Genomic DNA, 25206 nt, shown 5'->3' with positions numbered 1-25206 from the left:
TTTAAATTCCACTTTCCCTATCTCCTATTGATGTTGCATTAATCAAGTTGCTCAATACTGTGGCAACACTTTATTTGTAAGTTTGCTTTCTTTAAAAATTAGACATAGTGTTTGACTCTTAGCTTAATAATTTAGCTATTGAATAAAATCAAATATTTACACTGGAAAAGGGAACCCACACTCTACTACAACTTATTGGACCATCTCTGAGAAGCAAACAGATCTTCCTTGATTAAAGTGTATTTTAACTCTCTATAATGTTCCCAATTCATAAAAATGCACAGAAGTGTTTGTCTGGAAATTGGTTTAAATAGTGAAAAGGGAAATATATATTTGTAACGTTTCTCCAATGAAATTTTCGAACATAGCTCACATTTAGGTGGGTATTTAAAATACGAATTTATTTAAGAATAACGTATTAAAGGCCTAGCATGTATTCCTTAATGAATATATGTTGACAACACATTAAACTAGAGTAAAATTTGAGCATATATTTTTTCCCCAATGCAGAGTTAAAATGATGAAACTAATACTATCATTTTTGTGCTCAAACAACCTATTAAAAAGGTCAAAACAGCAGCTATCTGTTGGAATTTTACCGCTTTGCAAACTTACCATGATTTTCAGTGTATTTATTTCTTAGTATGAAGTGACAGCATGGCAAAGCAAGTAATTTGAACACATTTTCTTGGTATCAGTTGCACATACTATTATTTGTGATCCCTCCAGTGATTTAAGAACTATTGTATGCCAATGATTTCTTCAATATTGGACTGAATGTCTTTCTTGACATTTCATGAGATTTTTTTTTTTAATTTTTTTTCAACGTTTTTTATTTATTTTTGGGACAGAGAGAGACAGAGCATGAACGGGGGAGGGGCAGAGAGAGAGGGAGACACAGAATGGGAAACAGGCTCCAGGCTCCGAGCCATCAGCCCAGAGCCCGACGCGGGGCTCGAACTCACGGACCGCGAGATCGTGACCTGGCTGAAGTCGGACGCTTAACCGACTGCGCCACCCAGGCGCCCCGAGATTTTTTAAATGTATAATAATCATACTTAAAAAAAAACCTCATAGTATCTTAAGGATTCTATGCCCTGTTAGAGACCTAAATAAATTATCAAAAATCATTCCTTTCCCTTTGGAATTTTTTTCTGTATTTTTTTCTGATTTATTATCTGGTTCAAATAGCAAAATTTTGGTACTGTAATGTATCTCTGGTAATGTAGTCAATGTATGTGCCCTAATAAGCTCTGAAAAAGCTGACATAAGGCATTCAAATATAAAGCATTCTGTAAAAGGCAAAACTATGGAAATAGTAAAATGATCAGTGGTTGCTGGAGATTTGGAGGGAGTGATAGACGAAAAAGTGGAACACAGGTGAATTTTAGCGCAGTGAAGCCATTCTGTAGGATACTGAAATGATGGATACATGTCACTATACACGTGTCAAAACCCATAGAATGTGTATCACCAAGACTGAACCCTAAGGTAAACTATGGACTGTGGGTGATAATGATGTGTCAATATTAGTTCATTGCCAGTAACAAACGTATCCTCTGATGGTATGGGAGGCTATTCCTGTAGGAGAGGAAGACTACATGAAAATTCTGTACTTTACACTCAATTTCTGTGTGAACCAAAAACTGTCCCCCAAAATAAAGTCTATCAAACAAATGAAATGCATAAACAAAGAGCTCTGGTAATAACAATATAAAGACTTGCTACTCTGGCTGAAAGATTAAAACCTAGATTTAGGTGTTCTTAAATGAGTGTAGTAAATGTTTTATACGCTTGGTAGTTTTCAATATGAACTTAAAGAGCAATTGAGGCAGAGATACTATTGTTTTTCAAGTTTATTTATTTATTTAGAGGGAGTGGAGAGAGCGAAGGGCAGAGAGAGAGAGAAATCCCAAGCAGCCTCTGTACTACCAGTGCAGAGCCTGCCGCGGGACCCGAATTCATGAACTGTGAGAACATGACCCAAGTGGAAATGAAGAGTCTGAGGTTTTACCGAATGAGTCAAATAGGCACCCCAGGCAGAGATATTCTTGACTGATGACACTCATGTCAATTCCTAATAGGTCCCTTATTGGTAGACCTTGCACAGACAGAACAACTTGTATTCTGATTTCCAAGATGTAAAATCAGTGGATAAGCCATGGAATATTGGAAACCCTTGCAGGACATCTATCCTTTATACACAGTAAACATTTATCTCCTGATATACACTTTCTTTACTTGTTTATTTTTTTATTTGTTATTTATTTATTTTAGATATAGAGCAGGGGAGAGGGACAAAGGGAGGGAGAGAATCCTGAGCAGGCTCCATGCTCAGTGAAGAGCCCGTCACAGGGCTCAATCCCACGACCTGGGGATCATGACCTGAGCTGAAATCAAGAGCCTGCCGCTCAACTGACTGAGCCAGTCAGGCACCCCCACTTGTGTATTTTTTAAATGCAATCATCTTTGGAATCAGCACCAGCAGTTATATAGTTCTTTATATACCATTTCAAGAATTTCTAATTATAATTATTAAAATATTAACTTAATTAACTCTCATATTAATACATGATTATATTTATCACACATTAATACATAATAGATGTATCATGCATATTAGTTTTGACAAAGAAACCAAAGAGAAGTCATGTCATTTGTATTGTTGTTTGTAAAATCCTTTCCTCTCTGGATTTTACCTTTACATATTAGAAGTTACCATTATCATTTTCAAATATTAAACCATGTTATTATAATATGCATGACGATAGGAGTTCACCCCTGCTAGTTTTCCAGGACCACAAAGGGATAGCTGAAGGGCTCCACCTTCTGGCACAAGACCAGAACCCAAGATTGAAATTTCACAAGTGTTTGTTACAATTGTGTCAGGAATAAAAGCTTAAATATTTTTGTGTCCTAAAACATTGACATTTCTCCTTCTTTTCTCCGACATATGCAAGTACACAAAGCATATTTCTTAGAGATTAATTATTGAAACCTAGGTTATCAAAGCAATATGTTTTCACATTTAAATTATCTTGGGTCGCTAAGCACTTTGACTCCAAAACCCAATGATTTAGTCACTAATGAGGATTGTTTTCTCTCTGAGGACTGCAAGCTTAAGTATGTCTTTATGTAGCTGATTTCCAAGCCCCCCACCCCCTACCTTAAGCTCATTAATTAGAAGCTGGCTTTCCCCTGTTGCAGCTTTTTAATGTGCTGCTTTAGAAGAGCTTTCTCTGCTTAGCATTAAAATGTCTCTGGATCCAAACCACTTTTCCTTCTTCTTAAACAAAACATTTTTATAGCAAGTGCAGTAACACAGTAAGGAGAGAACTAAAGGAATAACTAAGTTTTGTGTTTTTGAATTCCATATTCAGCTTTCATTTTAAAAGTTTCTTTTAAAAAAAGTGAAGAAAATATTTTTTGCAATTAAGGATTTTTCTAATTATTACCAAGATGACACGCTCTGGATAAGGTGTACCCTTATATTTCAAATGGCTGGCAGCTATAGAATTTTGGCATAGAATTTCCGTAACTGTTCATTTGGTGAGCCAGCCATCTTTGCTGAGTGCTTCCCTTCTCCATAGATCATTATTTCTTTTACTTTATAAAGTGTATGTTGAGAATACATTTGGAGGACCTTAGGTACAATAGCCATATGCTTCTGTTCAGAGTCAGATACCACTGACAACGCGGATTCCTGTCACCTTTTACTTCACCCCCATTTCCTACTTCCAGTCTCTCTTCCTGTTTTAGGCAACTATGTAAAACACGATTGATGTGTAGCCTTATACACTTACATATCTTTGTAAAATATGTAATACTGTTTTATGTGCACATATTTTAAATGTTTCTAAGCACAGTGTTTTTCTCACAATATATCCATGTTACTATATGTATATTTATTTCATCATTCCATCCCCTGCATAAGCATCCTTCACATTGAATTTACATGTTCTTCAGTTTGGGGTATAGTTATCTTCAGCTCTCAACAATTAAAACACACACAAACACACACAAATCCTCTTTGATAATGTTCATAAACATGTTCCCTTACTGGATGCCAATGAAAATTTTTCTGTGGTCCATATTCAAGAGTGGTTCGTTCATTCCCAGGTTTTGAGCATTGTGAATTTGAATAAGCTTTGCTGTCCTGAAAGACAGTAGTATTATATACAGATGAGTAGTGCATTGGGTCCGTATCTAGAATGCTTATTATTATCCAGACTTTTATTCTTTGCTAAATTCATGGTTGTCTTAAAATACATATTTCTAATTACTGAGTACCTCTTTTATTGATGCAATGATTTAGGGTTCTTCCCTTTAAGTCACTAGCTTGTATCTTTCGTTTACTTTTTTTTTTATTTTTTTTAACGTTTATTTATTTTTGAGACAGAGAGAGACAGAGCATGAACAGGGGAGGGGCAGAGAGAGAGGGAGACACAGAATCTGAAACAGGCTCCAGGCTTTGAGCGGTCAGCACAGAGCCCGATGCGGGGCTCAAACTCACGGACCGTGAGATCATGACCAGAGCCGAAGTCGGACGCTTAACCGACCGAGCCACCCAGGCGCCCCTCGTTTACTTTTCTAATGAGCTGTTAGTTTCAGGAAATTCCTTGTGTTTTCATTGTTTCAGTTTTTTGATGTTATTAGACATTTTGAACATTTTCTCCCGTTGGTCATCTTTGTTATCTTTGCTTCGGGTTTTGCTCTTTTAATAGAATTCCTTTATTTTAATTAGACATGTTGATTTTTCATGATACAGTGAAGTTTTCTTTATGAAGGGTTTCTTCTACATCATACTTCTATTAACTTTATAGTTTTCATATCTAATTTAGGTTTTTAAATTAATCGGAAATTCACCTTCATAAGCTGCTCTGTGTAGATCCAGAATTCTGGATGGAGAATACTAAACAGAGTAAATTTATCAAAGCACAAGTTAGAAGTAGAACCCTATAGAGGGTTCTAGGACTAGACCAGATAGCTAGCATTGACTATTTATATTCTAAAAGATATCATCACTTTATCAAAATCTTACCTGGGCTGCAGTAGTGTTTTGAGAAAAGTTGAGGTAACTGTTGTCCTTAGAACTGGAAACTGAGACATGTTCAAAATAATAATAATAATAATGGTACCTGGGTGGCTCAGTCGGTTAAGCATCTGACTTTGGGTCGAGTCATCATCTCATGGTTAGTGAGTCTGAGCCCCACATCAGGCTCTATGCTCACAGCTCAGACCCTGGAGCCTGTTTCAGATTCTGTGTCTCCCTCTCTCTCTGACTCTCCCCCGCTCACACTCTTTCTCTCTCTCAAAAATAAATAAACATTAAAAAAAATAAAAAATAACAGTAATAATATAACATGAATACCTAAAAATCATGTATCATTTTTTTTTTTGTAACTGGAAAATGAAATGCCCTTGCTGGTTGCTCACATTGTGCAATTTCGTAAGTTATAAATGTCTTAGCCGTTAGTGTTAAAATTACAGACAATAACAATGCAAGACATTATGCTCTCCATGTATACCTTCTAACCACATCTACCTTGCAATAAGTAGATATTTGAGGTATACATGTATAAGATGGAAATTCCCACCTTTACCTATCTAATATGGATTTGGGATGGAAGCATTTGATAAATATGAAGTGGAGAGCATATACTGATTTGAAAATTCCAAAAGGAGATTATAAAAGGTATGAGAGAATGTAATATTATAGTTACATATGAGCATAAGTAACACACTTGTTAGACTGGTTTACACATGGCCACTCCAAGCCTTTTGTAGAGCTCAAGGCTATTGGGGAAGCAAATGGCATTTGACTGCAGGTATTTGAGAGCTAGACTGTTAGCCTATAAGAAAACATTTACATGGGACCACTTAAAACAGCATGGAAAAATAATTTTATTTAGTTATTCATATATTTATTCATCCAATCAACATTTTTTTCAGTGAAAACCATAAGATGCCAGAGATTTCTCTAGGTATTAGTGATACAGAATTTTATGAACACGTATAATTCTTTTTACAAACAATGTATCTTCTAGTATGGGAGAAATGGACAGTGATACATGAATAGTCATATATCATATGTTGATAAATACAATGAATTAACATAGAGAGTTGAGGAATATTGGGTTGAGGAATGGAATGGATTCAACTGGGAGCTGATTCAAAAGCAAAGAACTGAAGACGATGAGGATATTTGGGGAAAGAACATTCTAGGCAGAAGGACAGGCACATAAAAGTACTCTGAAGTGGAGCATGCTCAGTGCATTAGAGGCACACCAAAGAGGCCGATGTGGGTGGAGCACAAGGAGCAAAGGAGAGAGCACAAGGAGATGAAGACAAAGACGTGAGGAAGGACAGATCTTAAAGGGTCTGTATATTACTGTTAAGGATTTTGGCATTTCTCTGAACTCCAAAACCCAGGTTTGGCCATTCTACTTCATTTATCTGGAGACAGGCCTGAACAGCTACTCCATAGCACAAAAGGATTCAGAGGACTCTATATAAATTTGTGGTTCATTCTTTTCTCCTTGTGATAAAGTTCACACCCATCCTCCATATACTTTGTTGCCATTTGGAGAGAAGCCATAGAAAAGAAAAACGCTAAAATAAATAAATACATAAAATAAAAAATAAAGATAAATAAAAATTTGACTACTAGCTCTGAGTATTCAAATCGAGTCTCCAGTGTCTAACTAATCAGTGTAAGCTATTGGTTCTTACTGATTTAACAAACTCAGATCTTTTTCACTATCCAGCAGATGAAGAGAAGGTAACAACAGACTTTTCCTTTCTTTCCTTTCTTTTCCTGCCTCCCACCTTTTTTTAATAAAGCAATTCACATTCTTTGCAAAAGTGAATGAGAGTGTATCTCTATGACCATGGGAAATATTCACTGATAAAGCTTTTGGCTTCAGTTGAAACCATCATCCTAGTTGCTAAAATGCACAAATATTAAAAGGTCTACCTGTTAATTCTTGGTATTTAATACATGTTAGAATCATCCCCATTTTTGCCTTAGATTTGATTCAAAACTTTATAGGAATAATGGATGGGTATCAGAGTAAAACAGTCCAATAACTCAAAATTAGCAAATAAGATTTGGATCTTCTGAGACCCAAGACTTTCATACTAATCCAGCAGCCACATTTGCAATGTAGGGTTCTCAACTTGTTCATTTGATAGTTAATCCAAAAATGCTGGGCTCCCATGCAGACATTTTCTCAGCTTTCAGAAAAAAGGCCAGCAAATTAAGAATTCATATCTAGTCGTTATCTCTTTACCCTTCACTTACTGAATAGATTTTATCACCGCAACTCAGAAAAAGACCAACCATCAAAGTCAGAGGAAATAAGTTTCAACAAAAAAAACCATCTGTAACTCTGATGCCTATTGCTGAACTGGATAGTAGTCAGAAAGGTAGTCCTGGACTGAGTAGGTCTAAGCACAGTGGCTCTACGGAAGAAGAGAAAGCAGAGAAAAAGATGCCTGCAGTACTCTAAGAGGGTAAGATTTCTTCTATCCCATCCATAAAGAAGCAAAAAGATGAAGGAAGGAGAGAGTGTACCCTCACTGGCTGAGTATTCTCACAAAGGGTGTGCTATTTGGAAGAAATTACACACTGGCAGGTCTCAGTAAGACAGGCTTCAAAGCAGTATACTTTACTCACACTGAGCCATCTATTACTAGTGAATACCACTACTACGCATACTGACCACAACCACTAGTGAACCTGACCAGCATATGTTAGGGCTGAAAACTCCCTTCCCTTGTGGAATTTATGTAGAAAATGGAATATTTGGGAACCTGTATAAAATATTGAAAGATACATTATTTTCCTGCATGTGAACTCAAATATGAAAACATATTTAAGTTAACGAATTGTCAATCCCAAAGTATTTTCATTTTCATTCCTATTTATTCAAAAAATTTTTTTCCAAGTTAAAAGGACGTATGGCATTATTAAGTATAAATCCACTGAGTTACAAAGAGGAAGTCTGATAAAACACATTTGTTTTCATTTTATGACCACAGTAAATTGTGTCATTGATCATGTGCCCCTCTTTGCATCCACTGCTAAACCTAACAAAGACAAATTCATGGCTTAACTGAGGCAAGAGTAAAGCAAGGCAAAATCACAGCATCTTTTTCTGTACTAATTTCATTTGAAATTAGTTTTATTTTGCTTCTTTTCCTGATTTTGTGAAATCTTTGTCCCAATTTGCAAAATAATATTTAATAAAAGCCTCCAATTACGTTTATACTGCTGGAAAGATTACTAGGTGAAGAGACAGAGGAAGAGAGAGGTCTTTCAAGGCATATTGAATCAGCAACAACTCATGTTTAAGGTCAGGCTCAAGAAGGATCTTTAAAATTATTTTTGAAGATTTTGTTTCCTAAGGTAAAGATGCCTAAGAAGAGGTTTATTGAATACATTCACAAATTGTCTGCCAGAGTAACTGATTTAATTCAAATCCCATTTTAAAACTGATGGATGGTCCAAATGTAATCCCCTTTATCTGATTAATTAGCACAATACTTAGTTTTTACACTAATTAAAAACAGTTTATGTTTAGAGCAAGAAAAGGATGAATGCAGATGAAAATATTTTTCCCTCGGAGTATGAGATTTTAATAGTAACAATATGCATAAGTTGGTGATTTCTTCAATATTATATTTACAGCTAAGCAAACATTTCTATTGTTTACTCTGTAATGTTTCCACTGACAGCCTTGTAAGATAGGCTGATTTTTCATATCTCTGTATCTTAATCCTTCCAATCTAATTTTGGAAATGGCAGTATTTGAGTTAATTTTTAAAAGGGTGCATAATACCAATTTTAGCCTTTCCTCTAAGACAAAACTTTTTCTAAGATATGAGGCAAGTTAATTATTTCTAATTCAAAACTTGCATTTTTTTCTGTCTTCTTAAAACCTTGAAAATATATTTAAAAAAAATATCTTGACATTGGTCATTATCATGGAAAAAATAGATTTCATCAACACGAATAAGTGAGTAGATTATAGTTGGTAATCTAATGAACAAATGTAGGCTGATTTACAAAATAACCACTATATGGCTCTCTAGCATATTTTACAAATTAGTGCCTGGGTGACTATTTTTAAAGTTGCCTTTGTCTGATATTATGTAAAAATGCCTATAAGCCAAGAGGTTTGGACAATTCATATGAAGGAGCAAAGTCTTTCTTGGGGTCAGTACTGCCTAAGGCTACATATTCCTTTTTTATTCTGCTGCCAGTATATATTATATCACAGCAGAATTTACCCTTTCCCTTCCAGTTTAAAAAGATTTCTCTCTCTTTTTTTTTTTCTTTCTGTTCTATTCTCACATACCTGGGATCTTGCTCTTAATGAATTGATATTCAAGTTGGATGACTGTGACAATAGCTAGGGTTTACTGGGTGTGTACAATGTTCTAAGCATTGTTATAACATAGTCCTCACAACAACTTTATGAGAATGGTACAACTATTATCCACCTTTGTCAAGAAAGGAATGGAAATAGAGAGATTGAGTAACTTTCAAAAGATCCCAGAAATATGGTTCAAGTCAACAGGCAAAACACCCTATTTTATCATCTCTCTTTGATTTCTGATATATATATTATACATATAATATATTCTTTATAACTTTATAATATTTATATTAATAGATTTATGTAAAAATAAATAGATTTCTATAAATAGATAGGGATGAAACAATGGCATATGAAGTTAAGTTACTGGTTTCAAATCAGACTAAAGTATTTATACAGGAGATGCAAACCAAACATAGAAAACGGATAAGACTCTACCTAAGGAAGTAAAAGTAAAATCAAATTCTTGAAAATTACTAAAACATTCATGGTATAAGAAGATTTCATCTCCTGTTTACATGCATGCCACCCACATCTTTCTCTTTCTGTGCTTTGTCTATCACATTACAATCCCTCCGTTTCTGCCTCTACTCAGGTATAGGCAAAGTGAATTTGCCTAACTTTGAAATCATTGGTATCAAGACTTTTCATTACTTGTGACTAAAGGAATGATAGAAACTAGGCAACTCTCCCTCTGACTGGGCCTGAGGCAATTCAAAATGTCTCCAAATGCAACAGTGATAGAAGCCAGAAAACATGCCTGTAGTTCTAGCAACAGATTAGCCTCCCAAGGACACTAGCCCTGACTTTTCATTGAATTTAAATGTGGCAATATCTTGCATGCTGCCCAGAACACTGTCAACCATTTAATAAACATTTGTTAAATAGATGAATTTAGTAACCTTACATTTACCTACCTGTTTTCTTATGATAACTTACCTAATTTAAGCCCCAAAGATATATTGCTAATGATGATTCACATAAGGATAACTGGGACAGATGGTGACACCATTTATAGTACTCATGGATCTTGGCTCACACACTTGGGTGGGTACAACACACATTAAAAAAAAATCTATATTTTAATGATTAAAATATATATTTTAATGCCTTGCTCAATGTTTCATAGAAAACAGCCTAAAACAAATATCTGTGTGCTATTAATTATTTGAGGAATACAATTGCAGGGAAGTAGAAGTGGGGGGTGGGGGTAAGAAGTGTGGCCAGAAAGCAGAGAGACGGAACAGAAGAGAGGCATTAGAGAACTCGTTGTTCTTCATAACAGACACAGCTCATTGACTGGCCTTCAATGATGTCTTCACAGAGACTTTATGAACTTCTGCCTTGTAGAATAATTCTTGGATGGGAGGAAGAAAAATAAATTTACTTTCTTGGTTCCCAATGCAATGTTTTCCTTCCATTAGACTTTAATGATAGTTAAGCCATGGCTTTCAAGTTGTGTCATTAGGCCATTTTCTTTGATGAAAAGTCTGGATTTTTTTCTAATTCCTAAAGTGATGGGAAGAGCTAACAATGCTGGGGTCTACTTTATTAGTCTGGTGCTTGGCTTCAAATCTTGCACTTTGGTACACAGGGGCTCACAGAAGGCTCATGCAAATAAATGGTCACTTGTTAGCTGCTACATTAGTCCTGAAATAGTGGCCGTATGTCCATAACTTGGATTCTCATTGCTACAGCTGAAAACAGCAGACTTGGGAGTGGGAAGGGAAGTGAAACAGGCTGGGAAGGTGGCAGTGCTGAATCTAAAAGAGACACATATAATATGCCTAATACATGTATCTAAATGTTAGAGTTACTGTATTTGTTACGTATTATTGAATAACAACTTACAAAACTGAGTGTTTGTGGAGGACATCAGGAAAAATGCAGAGAAATTAGCTCCAGTGGCTGGTCCCTACACAGAAACAATAAAATATGGAGCTAAAAGTACCAGAGTTAACTTTGTCAGAACTCAGAAAAACAAAGATTCCAGCAACCAAGGGTTGTTTAATCTAGCAAAGGAAACTAAAAAATGGTAAGTAAGCTCTGTGGCATTTTTTTTTTAATTTTAATGTTTTTATGTTTATTCATTTTTGAAAGAGAGAAAGAGAGAGAGAGAGAACACAAGCAGGGGTAGGGCAGAGATAGAGGGGGACACAGAATCTGAAGCAGGCTCCAGGCTCTGACTGTCAGCACAGACCCTGATGTGGGGCTCGAACTCATGAACCATGTGATCATTACCTGAGCTGAAGTCGGATGCTTAACCTACTGAGCCACCCAGGCACCCCAGCCCTGTGGCATTTTTTTATTTGTCCTGCTCTTCCTTCCTTCACAGCTTGATGGTGGTCTTGAAGCTGGAGCCTGGTCCCAGCAGAGCAGAACAAATCTCACCTACAAAGAATTTGTATTTGTATCTTCCAATCTGTCTGGGAGCTACTAAAGACTGACACAAGCCATTTATCTCTATTATAACTAACTTGGCACACACTTGGGGTGGAAACACAGTGAATCATTGCTGGAAAATCTTGTAAGACACACAACCCTCAGTTGCCAAAGGTAAAATATTATGTTTGAAGTATATAACAGCCTAAAGCCTTGAAGGAAAAACTGGGGAGAGAGTTTCTTTGGGAAATTAAGATATTAAAAATGTGTGTATTCTAGGGAATTTAGAGAGCCATGCCTTTGCCTAGAGCATGATGCAGACTCAGAGAAGACCCGAGAAGATCCTAGACTTTTACCCAGGCTGATGTCTAGGGATAGTAAAGCACAATGTGAAGTATAAGTCAGAGTTGTAAATGGCCTAGCTAAAGTGTTAAAGGAGTGCCCCAGTTACTGTCAGATCCTTTCTTTTTTTCTTTTTGTTTCATTATTGTCTCTTGTTCTCTCTTTCTCTCCTGGCATTCAAGGAAATCTTAGTCAAAATGTTAGCTAAATGTAAAATAAGGAACAGAGACTTCAGAGGCCACACAAAGAATATAGACATTCCAAAAATAGTTTAGAAAAGTCACTTAACAAACAGCTACAGCCCAAAACAAGCAAGGGGGAGAAAAACCGAAGAAGGAGAAAAAATGTGAATTTTAGAACAACAGTAAACTATTTGCATGCCCAGTTATGAGCAAAATATTATGGAATATGCAAAGGCACAACAAAATATGGCCCTTTCATAGAAGAAATCTATAAAACTGTCCCTGAGGAGGCACAGACATTGTTACTAGTCAGAGACATTTAATCCACTCTTTTAAATATACTCAAAGAGCTGAAGGAAACCACAGGCAAAGAGCTAAAGGTAAACAGGAGATAGTGTATGAAGAAATAGAGAATATCAATAAAGAGAAAAACTGTGAAAAGAAACCAAACAAAAACTAGAGCAAAATAGTACAATTACTGAAGTGAAAAACTCCCTAAAGCAGTTAAACATTAGCAGATTGAAGCATGCAAAAAAGAATCAGTAAATTTGAAGATAGGGCAGTTAGAATTATCCAGCCTGAAGAGTAGAAAGGAAAAGGAATGAAGAAAAGTTAAGATAGACTAGGGGACCGGTGGCACACCATCAAACAAACGTCCCACCAGATGGATTACTAGGATCCTTCATGGAACATTCCCCAGAAAAGACCATTTTTAGGCAGCAAAATAAGTGTCAATACATTTTGCAACATTGAAATTATAAATAAGAATCTTCTATTGACCACAATGGAGTGAAGCTAAAAATCCATAACAAAATGAAAATTAATGAATGCGCGGAAAATTCATAAATATGTGGAAGTTAAACAACCAAGTCAAAGAGTGTGTCAAGAAATCACAAGGGAAAGTACAAAACACTTAAAGATAAATGAAAATAAAAACACAATATAAAACAAAACAAAAAACCAAAAATAATCAGAGGCAGCAAAAGCTGTTTAAACAAAATTTTATGGCAGTAAATGCCTATATTAAAAAATAGCAATATCTAAAATCAATAACCTAAACTTGTACATTACAGAATGAGAAAAAGAAAAAGAAAACTAAATCTAAAGCTATAAGAAGGAAGGAAATAATAAAGATTATAGTGGTAAAAAATGAAATAGATAATGACAAAACAATTGAGAGAATGAACAAAACCAAACTTTGTTTCTTTAAAATGATCAACAAAAATTGATAAACTTCCAGGTAAACTGACGCATTAAAAAAAGAGAAGATGTAGATGATTAAAATAGTAAAAAGAAATGAGGGCATTACTTCCAAACTTACAGGATTAAAAGGATTCTAAGAGAACACTATTAAAAATTACATGGCAACAAATTAAATAACTTAGATAAAATTTAAAATTCCAAGAATCATACAACTTACCAAAATTAACTGAAAAAGAAATACAAATATGAATAAACCTACTGCAAGAGATTGAATTAGTAATAATAACTCCCAATAAAAAGCAGTCTGAGATCAGGGGCACCTGGGTGGCTCAGTTGGTTGAGCATCCGACTTTGGCTCAGGTCATGATCTCCTGGTTTGTGGGTTTGAGCCCTGCATCTGGTTCTGTGCTGAAAGCTCAGAGCCTGGAGCCTGATTCGGATTCTATGTCTCCTCCTCTCTCTGCCCCTCCCAGGCTCACGCCTTGTGTCTATCAATAATAAACGTTAAGGGGGAAAAAACAACAACAAAGACCAGCAGTCCAGGATCAGATGGCTTCCAATGTTAAAGTAGAATCAATAAAAATCTCAAAGTCTTCCAACAACAGAGAAGAGGAAGGAACACTGCTTAACTCATTCTGTAAAGCCAATATTATTACCTACATCAAACCAAGGCAATACATTACAAGAAAGAAAAGTACAGATTAATATCCCTTATAAATACAGATGCAAAAATTCTTAACAAAATACCAGCAAACTGAGTCCAAAAGCACATTAAAAGGATTATACACTTTGATGTAATGCGATTTATCTCAGTAATGCAAGGGTGGTTTAACACAAGAAAATCAATCATTGTAATATAGTGCTTAAGAGGATAAAGGGTAAAAAAACAAGCATGATCATCTCAATTGGCACAGAAAAACTTTGACGAAATCCACCGCCCTTCATGATAAAAATTAATAAAGAAAAAAACAAAACCACTCACAACAGAGAAATTGAATTTCCTTAACATGATAAAGGGCATTTATGAAAAACTCACAACTAACAATGTACTCAATAGAGAAAAAATAAAATCTTGTCCTTAAGATTAGTTAGAATACAAGGATGCCCACTTTCCCTGCTGTACTTAACATAATACTGGAAGTTCTAATCAGAGCAATCAGGCAACAAAAAGAAATCAGAGGCATCAGAATTAGAAAGGAAGAAATTCCCATATGGCTCAGCAATTCCACTCTGAGGTGTATACCCAAATAATTGGAAACAGGCGTTCAAATACAAAAGACAAAAAAAGAAAAAAAAAAGGAAAAAAAAAAAAGAACAACGTGGGTGACTCCAGCAGGCCAGGGCTCCGGCTGTTTCAGAGGGTGGTGCGAGGTGTTTCCTGGCAAGGCAGACAATGAACTTCTCCAGCCGGTAGGGTGCGCCCCTTAACTTCCGGTGTGAGTACGAGGAATAAATTCGGGTCCTGATGAAGCGGAAGGAGAGGCTGCTCTGGGAGGAGCAAACCTTGAGGGATTGTTCTGAGAACGGCGGAATCAGGCCCCAGGTGCTACAGAGCATCCACGCTTTGCAGAGAAAGCCAGTTCCCAGGACTTCTGGGGTTCTACCGGCCAGCACCTGGGTGCTGCTGGTGCGACGCCTCCCAGACTTCTCTGTAAGTTTTCTGGCTGACACCACCCATCACGCAAACCCCAATGCTTTTGCGTACCTTGCCCCACCTCAGAGTCATAGTGTGGTGGAGCAATGCCTGAGAGGCTCCGGCCAGCTGTGGGGACGGCTCCAGCCAGCTGTGGGGACGGCTCCAGCCTAAAAACGGCTGGAAAGGGACCCCTGGAGGGACCCCTGGAGGTTAGACTGCGGGCATGAACTGCGCATTCCTGGGCTGCAAAGCCTTAGCGTTTCAGGACACCAAAGTTCCTTGGCGGCAAAACAGTTTCCTGCCTTAGCAACCCAAAGGCACCAACTCATTTTCCTCGGGTGCAGCAGTTTCTTCTGGCAGATTCGAGGTGTCTAAAATTCATCTCGTGAGAATATAGCTGCCTGTTCGTGGAGCCTTTCACGTGAAGAGCAGCCTCAGGACATTATTCTCTTTCCTATGCAGCGCACCTTTACCGCACTATTCACAGTAGCAAAAAGGTAGAAACAGCCTAAATGTCCATCAGTGGATGAAAGGATAAACCAGTTGTGGTATATGGAAATAATTGGAATATTATTGATGTTCTACCTGGAAACGTCTAGCATATTCTTTCAAAAATAGTCCTTCCTGACCTCAAGTCCTGAATCTCCTCTCCATGAAAATCTATTTGTTGCCGTCTTCCCAAGATCTCGGTGGAGAAGAAAGAAGGATCCTCTCTGGGAGACAGCCAAGTCTACTTTCTCATCCTTTCCCTGGTAAGTTTTCTTTTCCTTCAAGCTATGGTATCCAATACTACTTTATTTGGTGGGTGAAAAGCTTTTGATAATTCTTTTCTCCAAAATACTTCCTTTTCTTCGAAATATTTTGACATGAATCGTTTTGCGTTCCTTGGTTACAAGAACTTTTTCAATTCGAAAGTCAAGGTGAGACTTGTGTTTTTCATATGTTTTATGACATTGCATTATTTCTGTGGTTTGTTCAACATGTTAAGACCTAGTTGTTGCTTGAGAAGCATAAAAAGGGAGATTGTATTCGTTATGTATTACTATGTAACAAATTCCCACAAAATTTAGTTGGTTTATAATAACCCACACTTAATATTTCAAAATAACTTTGGATCAAGAATCCAGGCCCAGGTTAGGTGGTTGTTTTTTTTTTTTTTTTTTTTGCTTCCATGCCTCTCATAAGATTATAATCAAGGAGTTGGCCAGCATTAGGGTGTCTGTGGAATGACTGGGAAATGATGTCCCTAAAGCTCACTTAAATAGTAGTTGATAGCATTTAGTCCAGTAAGAACAGTTTGACCAAAACTCTAGTTCTTTTCTGGCTGTTGCCACATGGGCCTCCCTCACCTTTGTTTTTTTTTGTTTTTTTGTTTGTTTTACATCACAGCTAGTAAGATGTAGTCACAATTTATGTAGCCTAATCCTATAATGACATTTCATCACTTTTGCCATATTCTATTTGTTAGAATCAATTCACTACTCTAGTCCACCTTCAAAGGGAGGGAATTTCACAAGGTTTGCACACCAGGGTGTGGATGTCATTGGGGGCCATCTTGGAGTTTGTCTGCCACAGTGACTAAAGAGGCTTCATTAAAATATATATATATGTATATATTTTTACTAAAATACATATTTTAAAGGTGGGAGGATATGGTAGGTAGAATAATGGCTCCCCGAAGATTTCCACATCTTAATTCCTGGAACCTGTGAACATATCACATGGTAAGGGAGAATGAAGACTGCAGATGGAATTACAGTGGCTAACTCAACTGAAATTCAGATAGGGAAATTATCATAGATTATCCAGATGGGGCAAATGTAATCCCAAAAGTCCTTAAAATAGGGAAAACGGAAACAGAGGGGTCAGTGTCAGAGTGGTGCAGCGTTAAAAAGACTCACTTAGCCCTTGCTGTGTTTGAAGGTGGAATGGGGCCACAAGCTTAGGAATGTGTACAACCTTTAGAAGCTGCAAAAGACCAGGGAAGGTTTTTTTCCTCCCCAACCTTGAGAAGGAATGCAGTCCTTCAAACAAACAAACAAACCCCTTGATTTTAGTCCAATGAGATCCATTTCAGAATTCTGACTTCCAGAACTGTAAGATAAATTTGTGCAGTTTTAAGGCACCATTGGGTGGCAATTGGTTAAGACAGCAATGATAAATTAATACAGAGCTATTTTGCCATTTTACTAAAGAGGGAAAAGCAAATAAATGGATTATAAAGCAATATAGACAGGTATAGAGATTTATGATTAGGAAGGAATATATTTGTCTATGTGAATGTGTATGTGTGTGACTGATACGAGTGATTATTGGATAAGTTTAGACAGAAAATACTATAGTCAAAATAAAGTTTGTGTTTTTGAAAAAAAATCTTAAACCCTCCTATATACAAAGTATAAACCATAGGACCTAATATTGCATCTTTAAGCTTAAGGATTAATATTTGATTTTAGTTTTTTGTTTTTTTTTTGTTTTTGAGAAATGTTAGAAATTATATTTGTTAGGTAATCCAAAATAATACCTTTGGTAAAAGATTGGGTCTCATAACCTAATTTCAGTAGGTATGTATGTTATAAATCACTGCTTCAGTCACTCAGGGATACTTTTCACCTAAATGTAGTTATTGTGTTAATGACTTTTAGTTCCAACTCAGAAATAAAACTACTTTTTAGTACATTTTAAATTTGCAAGATTTTGTTAAGTTTTATTTACTATTACTATTACCATCTCCATTTAGCTGCAGAGACTTGTAATTGTTACATTCAAATGTGATACAATGTCTTATACTTGTTTTAAGAAGAATGTCACCTGTTATTAATAGCAAGTAATAGCTGACAGCATATATTACACTTTGGGGATTAGATTTGATTTACAAAGCTCAAGAACTGCAAAGAAAATGTGTGGATTTATAGCATCTGGGTATTTGGCTATGTTTCTAAATTTATATGATACTCCAAGGGAACTTTTTTCCTTGTATAAAACACACATGAAATTTTTCAGAAAAGTTCTAGTACTCTCAGATTGTAAACAACACTCCCTCAAGGTATTGTAAAAGTAAATTATGAGCGGCCACAATTAAGAATACAGTGAAACAATTTTATTGAAATTAAATTTATTGGAGAACATTTATATGATACTGCACAGAATGACAAAAGTTCTATCGTTTCTACATAATAATGATCTTTTTATGTTATGAATTGCAAAATTTTTAACTCATGAATGTACAAAGTTTTCTAAAATCATAATTGTGTTGTCATTACTCATGCTTCCCTTCTGCTTTGAGTTCCATAGGATTTTTATATAGAGAATCACAAAATCTCAGACTCTGACAGAATCTTAATGATCATTGAAACCAATATACTAATTTTCCAATTATAAAGCCAAATCTTAGGTATTATGAAAGTTACACAAATTTACACAGTACTATTAGAGTCAAATATATAACACAGCTCTTAACTCTTCTTCCATTTTGTATACCACGTTTTCAAAACACTGACCTATCTTGGGCCATTGATGAGGATCTAGGCTCACTAATAGAGAATACTATCTGTAGAAAAAAAATTGCAAAGCAACTTTATTTTTAATGCAATCCCAGTAAGGGGGGGGGTGGGGGGGGAGAAAAAAACCTCACCTAGTAAAGACTTAAAGAAACCTACTGAAAAGTCAGGTTGTGTCTGGGTTTGCTTGGGATGATCTTGATTTGTTCCCATGATCCCAGGCTTAATATTAAGATCTCTTACTTTCTCAGTGAAGTAGGCCGCAAAGCCATTGGCTATGTGTTGGGGTAGAGTTGTGATGAATAAAGGAGAAAGGGTAACATAGTGTTTATATGTAATAAGAAAGTGAGCTTCCTAAAGGCACAGAGTAAGAGCAGCAGGCAGTGTTAGTCATTTAAGGTACATTATCATTTATTTAAAAATTAAACCAGTGAGGGGCGCCTGGGTGGCTCAGTCGGTTGAGTGACCAACTTCGGCTCAGGTCATGATCTCACGGATTGTGATTTTGAGCCCCACGTCAGGCTCTGTGCTGACAGCTCAGAGCCTGGAGCCTGCTTCAGATTCTGTGTCTCCCTCTCTCTCTGCCCCTCCCTCACTAATGCTCTGTCTCTGTCTCAGAAATAAACACTAAAAAAAATTAAAAAATAATTAAACCAGTGAGACTGTGATTTTTTTTTTAAGAGGGTAGTTGACTTCACCTGTGATGGGGGTACACCAATTAAGAGTGGTGGTACTGAGTGGGACTAGTTTGCTGAGAATGTTTTTTGCAATAGTCTGAGTATAATAAACCATGGAATCAAATCTGAGAAGAAGAAAAAAATGTCGAGGTCAGTACAATGGAAAATTTGGATGATTTTTTAGTAAGTGGGAGGGATAGGAGGTGGTGGCACAAGTGAGTCATAAATAGTGAAGTTACCTGTGATGACAAAGGGGTGACTAAAGGAATTATATATGTGAATCATGAGTTTAAGTGTGGAGCACAAGATGTTACTGAAGGAGGTGTGGCTAAGGGAAGTTTCTGAGAGGAGTTTTGGAAGCACTAGTGAGGAACAGAGAAAACATCTGGTCCACCTCACCAAACCTCCTCTTTCTGGCCCTGATAATTGATAACAGCAAAATCCGCTTCCTTTTGATAGTGCTGCAGCCCAGTGGTCTCAGAAGCAGCTGTTAATAAAGGCCAGTAAGTAGAGAGAAAATTCAGAGAAGAGGTTAACGATAGAGCACAGTTTGCTGCTAACAGATGTGGGGTTCCTGATGGCAGAGAGAAATGTAGGAGTTGATTAGCAGATTCTAAGTCACGATTATGATGTAGAATAATTCTGCAATGATACAAAACTCAGCAAAACAGGATATTCCCCATGTAGAATTCAAAAGTTATAATGTCAAACATTAAACATCATGGAATTTATTCATAGGAAAGACTCGTTCGCTCTCAAAAGTATCCAGTGTGATTTTAGTTTGTTTTCTAGCTAAAAGACAGATTAAAATCAGTAAATTGACGGTGGGAGGGAGAAGCAGGAATATAAACATAGGCTAAATAAGCAATAAAATGAAATAGCTAGTAAACTAGAGATGGGGGGAAATAAATCAGGACTATATGAGAGAGGGAAGGAAGAAGGGACAAAGGAAGGAAACAAAGTACTAAAAATAATCATGTTTATTGCAAATTGGTGTGCAGGTTAGAAGCCCTCTGTACACTTGTTCACACTACCTAGGGATAGTATTATACTCTTGTAGCTTTATATTCTATCACTTTGTTTCTTCATAACCATCTTAGGACCTTCAAGGTACTATATTTAACAATTTTTTTTTTTAATTAAAAGCAACCTTTATTCATTTCTGAGAGACAGAGAAAGAATGCAAGTGGGAGAGGGGCAGAGAGAGAGAGAGAGAGAGAGAGGGAGACTCAGAATCCAAAGCAGGCTCCAGTCTCTGAGCTGTCAGCACAGAGCCCAATGCGGGCTGGAATCCATGGACCATGAGATCATGCCCTGAGCTGGTCAGATGCTTAACCGACCGAGTCACCCAGGCACCCCTACACAAAGTTTTTAGTAGCTATCCAAATTGCCAGGATCCATCCTGCACAGGAGCAAGAAATTCCATTGAGTGATGGAAATGTTCTGTATCTTGACTAGGTTCCTATTGTATGTATTAAACAGTATACTTTAATCTGTGAATATTATGGCACGTGATTTATAAGTCAGTTCAGCTGATGAAAAGTATTTATGCCTGAACGCTAGCCCAAGAGCTTCTGATTTAATTGGCTCTGGGTACCACCTGGGCATCAGGTGGCCTGAAACCTCTCTAGGTGATTCTGATTTGAATGTGATTCTCTCCTTGGCAGACAGCTACCTTCTTGCTTTGTTCTCCTGAGGCCTTTTCTCTGTGTGTGTATACACTTGGTATCTCTTCCTCTTATAAAGACATGAGTCCTATTGGATTACAGCCTTAAATTTAATTACTTCTTGAAGGACCCTTTCTCCAAATACAGTCACATTAGGGATTAGGGCTTCATGCATGTGAATTTTTTGCAGGAAAATATTCAGTCCACAATATGTTCCTTCTGTATTGGTAAATAGAATAACCTATGAAATATTCTTTTTTAATTTTTTTAATGTTTATTTTTGAGAGAGAGAGAGAGAGAGAGAGCGCGCAAGAGACAGAGCACAAGTGGGGGAGGGGCAGAGAGAGAGGGAGACACAGAATCCGAAGCAGGCTCCAGGCTCTGAGCTGTCAGCACAGAGCCCGACGCGGGGCTCGAACTCACGGACCGTGAGATCATGACCTGAGCCGAAGTCGGACGCTTAACTGACTGAGCCACCCAGGCACCCCCTGAAATATTCTTATTAATAAACTGAATCTGAATATAATCAAGAATGTATAGTTAATTTCAGATGTTTGGAAAACACAGGTGTGTTAGCTCAGGCTGTTGTAACAAAATACCAATGACTGGATGGCTTGAAAAACAAACTGCTTTCTCACAATTCTGGAGGCTACTAGTCAGGCATGAGGATGCCAGCATACCTGGTTATGGTAAGGAAGGACCTTCATCTTGGTTTGCAAACAGCCACCTTCCTGTGTCCTCACTTGGCAGATAGCACTATGCTCTGTTTTTACAAGGCCAGTAATCCAAATGAGCTCCACCCTCATAAACTCATCTGAACTCAATTACCTCCCAAAGGTCCCACCTCCAAAATACCGTCAGATTAGGGGTTAGGGCTCCAGTGTATGAATTTTGAGGTCATAAATGTTCAGTCATAACTAAGAAGGACTAGATATAAACTATATGCAAAGAATCACACAGCTGATTCCAGAGGAAAGTGCAAGCTTACTTAATGTGAAAGAACAAGATTATTTAATGTGAAAGAAGAATTACACAGTACAAGTTAAATGCGAAGGGAGACTTTATTCAAGACTATTGCAATAGGGGGAGAGAGAGATGGAACTCAGCTCTGCTGAAATAAGAGAGTTTCCAGCCTTAAACTGAGCTAGTGAGAAGTACTGGAGAATGTAATCAGGGAAGTTGGTTAGTGTGATTAGGCCATAAGTGTTGCTAATTGGTGCTTAATTGGCTGCTTCCCTCCCACTGAGACTAGGAGATAGGGGCATTAACTTCCCTGATAATTACCTTTCAAAGGAATGGCTCTCAGGTTTTTAGAAAGGTATTAATGGGTTGTAGACCTGGCAAGAGACTGAGATTTATATCTCAAAGAGGTAGAGACAAAATTGGCAACAGCAGGTTTTCTAAAGTAAATTCTCTAAGGAAAGGGAGGTCAGAGGTATATACTCAGGAAGAAACCTGTTTAAAGTTTTGTCAAGCTGAGGGGAAGGTTAAGACCTTAGTCAAGCACAACTAACTCTTGATTCTTCAGGAGTCAGTGACATAAAAAAAAAAAAAAAAAAAGAACTTCTGAGTTTAAAGGAGATTTAAGAAATATGACATTGAATTTAACTTTGACATTTTACTTTATTTATTTTTTTTTCAACGTTTATTTATTTTTGGGACAGAGAGAGAGCATGAATGGGGGAGGGGGCAGAGAGAGAGGGAGACACAGAATCGGAAACAGGCTCCAGGCTCTGAGCCATCAGCCCAGAACCTGACACAGGGCTCGAACTCACGGACCACGAGATCGTGACCTGGCTGAAGTCGGACGCTTAACCGACTGCGCCACCCAGGCGCCCCGACATTTTACTTTATTTTAAACTTTATTCATTTTGAGAGCACAAGCAGGGGGGTGGGCAGAGAGAGAGCGCAAGAGAAAATCCCAAGCAAGCTCCTCACTGTCAGCTCTGAGACTGATGTGGGGGTTGATCTCACAAACCATGAGGTCATGACCTGAGCTGAAATCAAGAGTAGGATGCACCCCTAAACTTGGACATTTTAATAGAGACTATGATGGGGGTATACCAATTATACTCCCATGAATATATTAACTTGAAAAAGACATTTTTGAGTCAATCCATGGTATTTTATCATGTCCTGGGTGTTATATGAAGTCTGTATAAACTTTATGACTTTTAGAGATATATCCTGTAATATATACAGGGATGTAATCCCAAGATGTCAATAATATACTTTAATATACATCCAAATAAAAGAAGAGCCTCTCTTCTTCTCTCTTTCAGTTTCTTCCCTCCCTCCTTTCCATTCTTCTCCTTCTGAGGGTACCTGGGGATAACAATTCACATACCTAGATGAGCTCTTGACCTTGGTTTCTAAATACCTTGAGAAGTTATAGTTTCTTAGACCAAAGCAAGGAAAGAATAATTTAAACCTGGAATAACTTGTTTTGTGAGAAAATTAAGGAATTGCTCATAAAATAGTGGAGAGATTAAAAAATATATATGGGTATTTATTTTGAGAGAGACACAGAGGGTGAGCACGGGAGAGGCAGAGAGAGAGGAAGACACAGAATCCCAAGCAGGCCCCAGGCTCCAAGCTATCAGCACAGAGCCTGACATGGGCTCAGCCCCACAAACCCTGAGATCATGACTTGAGCCAAAGTCGGATGCTCAACTGATTGGCCCACCCAGGCTCCCCTGGAGACATTTTAAAAGATCACAGAAGTCAGCTTCTGGGAGCTTCAGTCTATCAAACTGAGGTCAATTTGAGTGTAAAAATACTATTAGTAATTTTTTTTTTTTACCTATTGAATAAAATAGAAATATAGGGATTTCTAGAATAGAAATACTGATATTAGTAAGATAAAATAATAAATTTATTATAAATTTATTTATAATTATATAAATATATAATATGTATACTTATATATGAATGTAAATATATATTTATACTTAATAAAATAAAATAATAAATAGAGAAGAGTAAAATCTCTTCCTTGCTATAGAATACAAACTAGTAAATGTAAAATAACAGATTAAATTAGAAAATCACACTTGAGGGGTGCCTAGGTGGCTCAGTTGGTTAAGTGTCCAACTCTGGATGTCATCTCAGATCATAATCTCACAGTTTGTGAATTTGAGCATGGTGTCTGCTTGGGATATATCTCTCTCTTAAGGTAAATAAATACAATTTAAGAAAAAAGAAAATCACACTTGCCAAACACCATATAAATGACTAAATCATTCAAGAAATATCAATGGATGCTAAAACTGGCATTGGGTTAGGGTAGGATGAAAAATGAGATTTTACATGGTCTCAACATATCCTGCCACAAAGCACTTATTAATTATAGTGGCAGTGGGTTGGGGAAACAAGTCCCTTTACAACTGGAGAAACATGGCAGACACTATCATAAGTAAACCAAGTTAATAGCACCAGTAATGGGTGTCATGTGCTAATTTTTGTGATAATTTGGCCAACAGTGCATAACCTGAGCCTAATCAATGGTGGTACTCCATAAATACACATAGATATGTTACCAAATTATTGTTTTGTGCTAAAAATTTTGTGATCATGAAAGCCAAGAAAGAGCCAAGGAGATATTTCAGATTGTGGGAAACTAGAAAGACATATGAAGTGAGTGCACATTGTGATTCTGGCTTGGATTCTTCTGCTACAAAACAAAAACAGTATTGGGACAATTGGAAGGTCTCTGGTTGATGGGTATATGGAAGTTACTTGTATTATTCTTGCAACTGTTTATTGAGCGTGTTTGTGTATATGAATATATTTAAACAGTGTAATTGATATAGAAGTGTAAAGAATTTCAATGAGTTTTGAAAATGGTCATTCTGGAATGCTATATTTTCTATATCCTAGATTTGAAACTTTGATCATTTATGCCATGTAGAAAAAATTAAGAAAATAATACATTCTTAAAATATGTGATATAAATTTCAAGCACATGCAAAGGTAGAGAGAATTTAAAATTAACTCCTACATTTTTTTCTTCCATTTCCTTTAATTACAGACAAGAAGTCAAAAATAGCAAATTTATTCCATTTCTTTCAAAGCTACTAGTTCATTTATTTACATTTTGAAACACTTTCAGAATTACAGAAAATTGTAAGAATTAAAGAGAAAGAAAGAACATGTGGTTTATACTCGAAACACAAACAGCAGACTCTTGAGAACTAAGTTTCTCTGTAATGGTGTGTTACAGCAAGCCCTACTC

At 36.7% G+C, this 25206-nt stretch overlaps 1 long non-coding RNA gene across 1 annotated transcript in view; it reads left to right on the top strand.

Annotated features, from left to right (window-relative positions):
* The first annotated feature begins 14860 nt into the window (after positions 1–14860).
* The window catches only part of LOC123384597, a 191288-nt gene continuing 180942 nt past the window's right edge, over positions 14861–25206 (top strand). The window contains exon 1 of the long non-coding RNA XR_006595932.1: positions 14861–15880. This is a non-coding gene — a long non-coding RNA (uncharacterized LOC123384597). The remainder of the gene's footprint in view (positions 15881–25206) is intronic.

The sequence above is a fragment of the Felis catus genome, chromosome A1 (assembly GCF_018350175.1).
Source record: "Felis catus isolate Fca126 chromosome A1, F.catus_Fca126_mat1.0, whole genome shotgun sequence".
NCBI classification, from domain to species: domain Eukaryota; kingdom Metazoa; phylum Chordata; class Mammalia; order Carnivora; family Felidae; genus Felis; species Felis catus.
The sequence above is the reverse complement of the archived record's forward strand: the minus strand, read 5'-3'. Positions and strand labels throughout refer to the sequence as shown.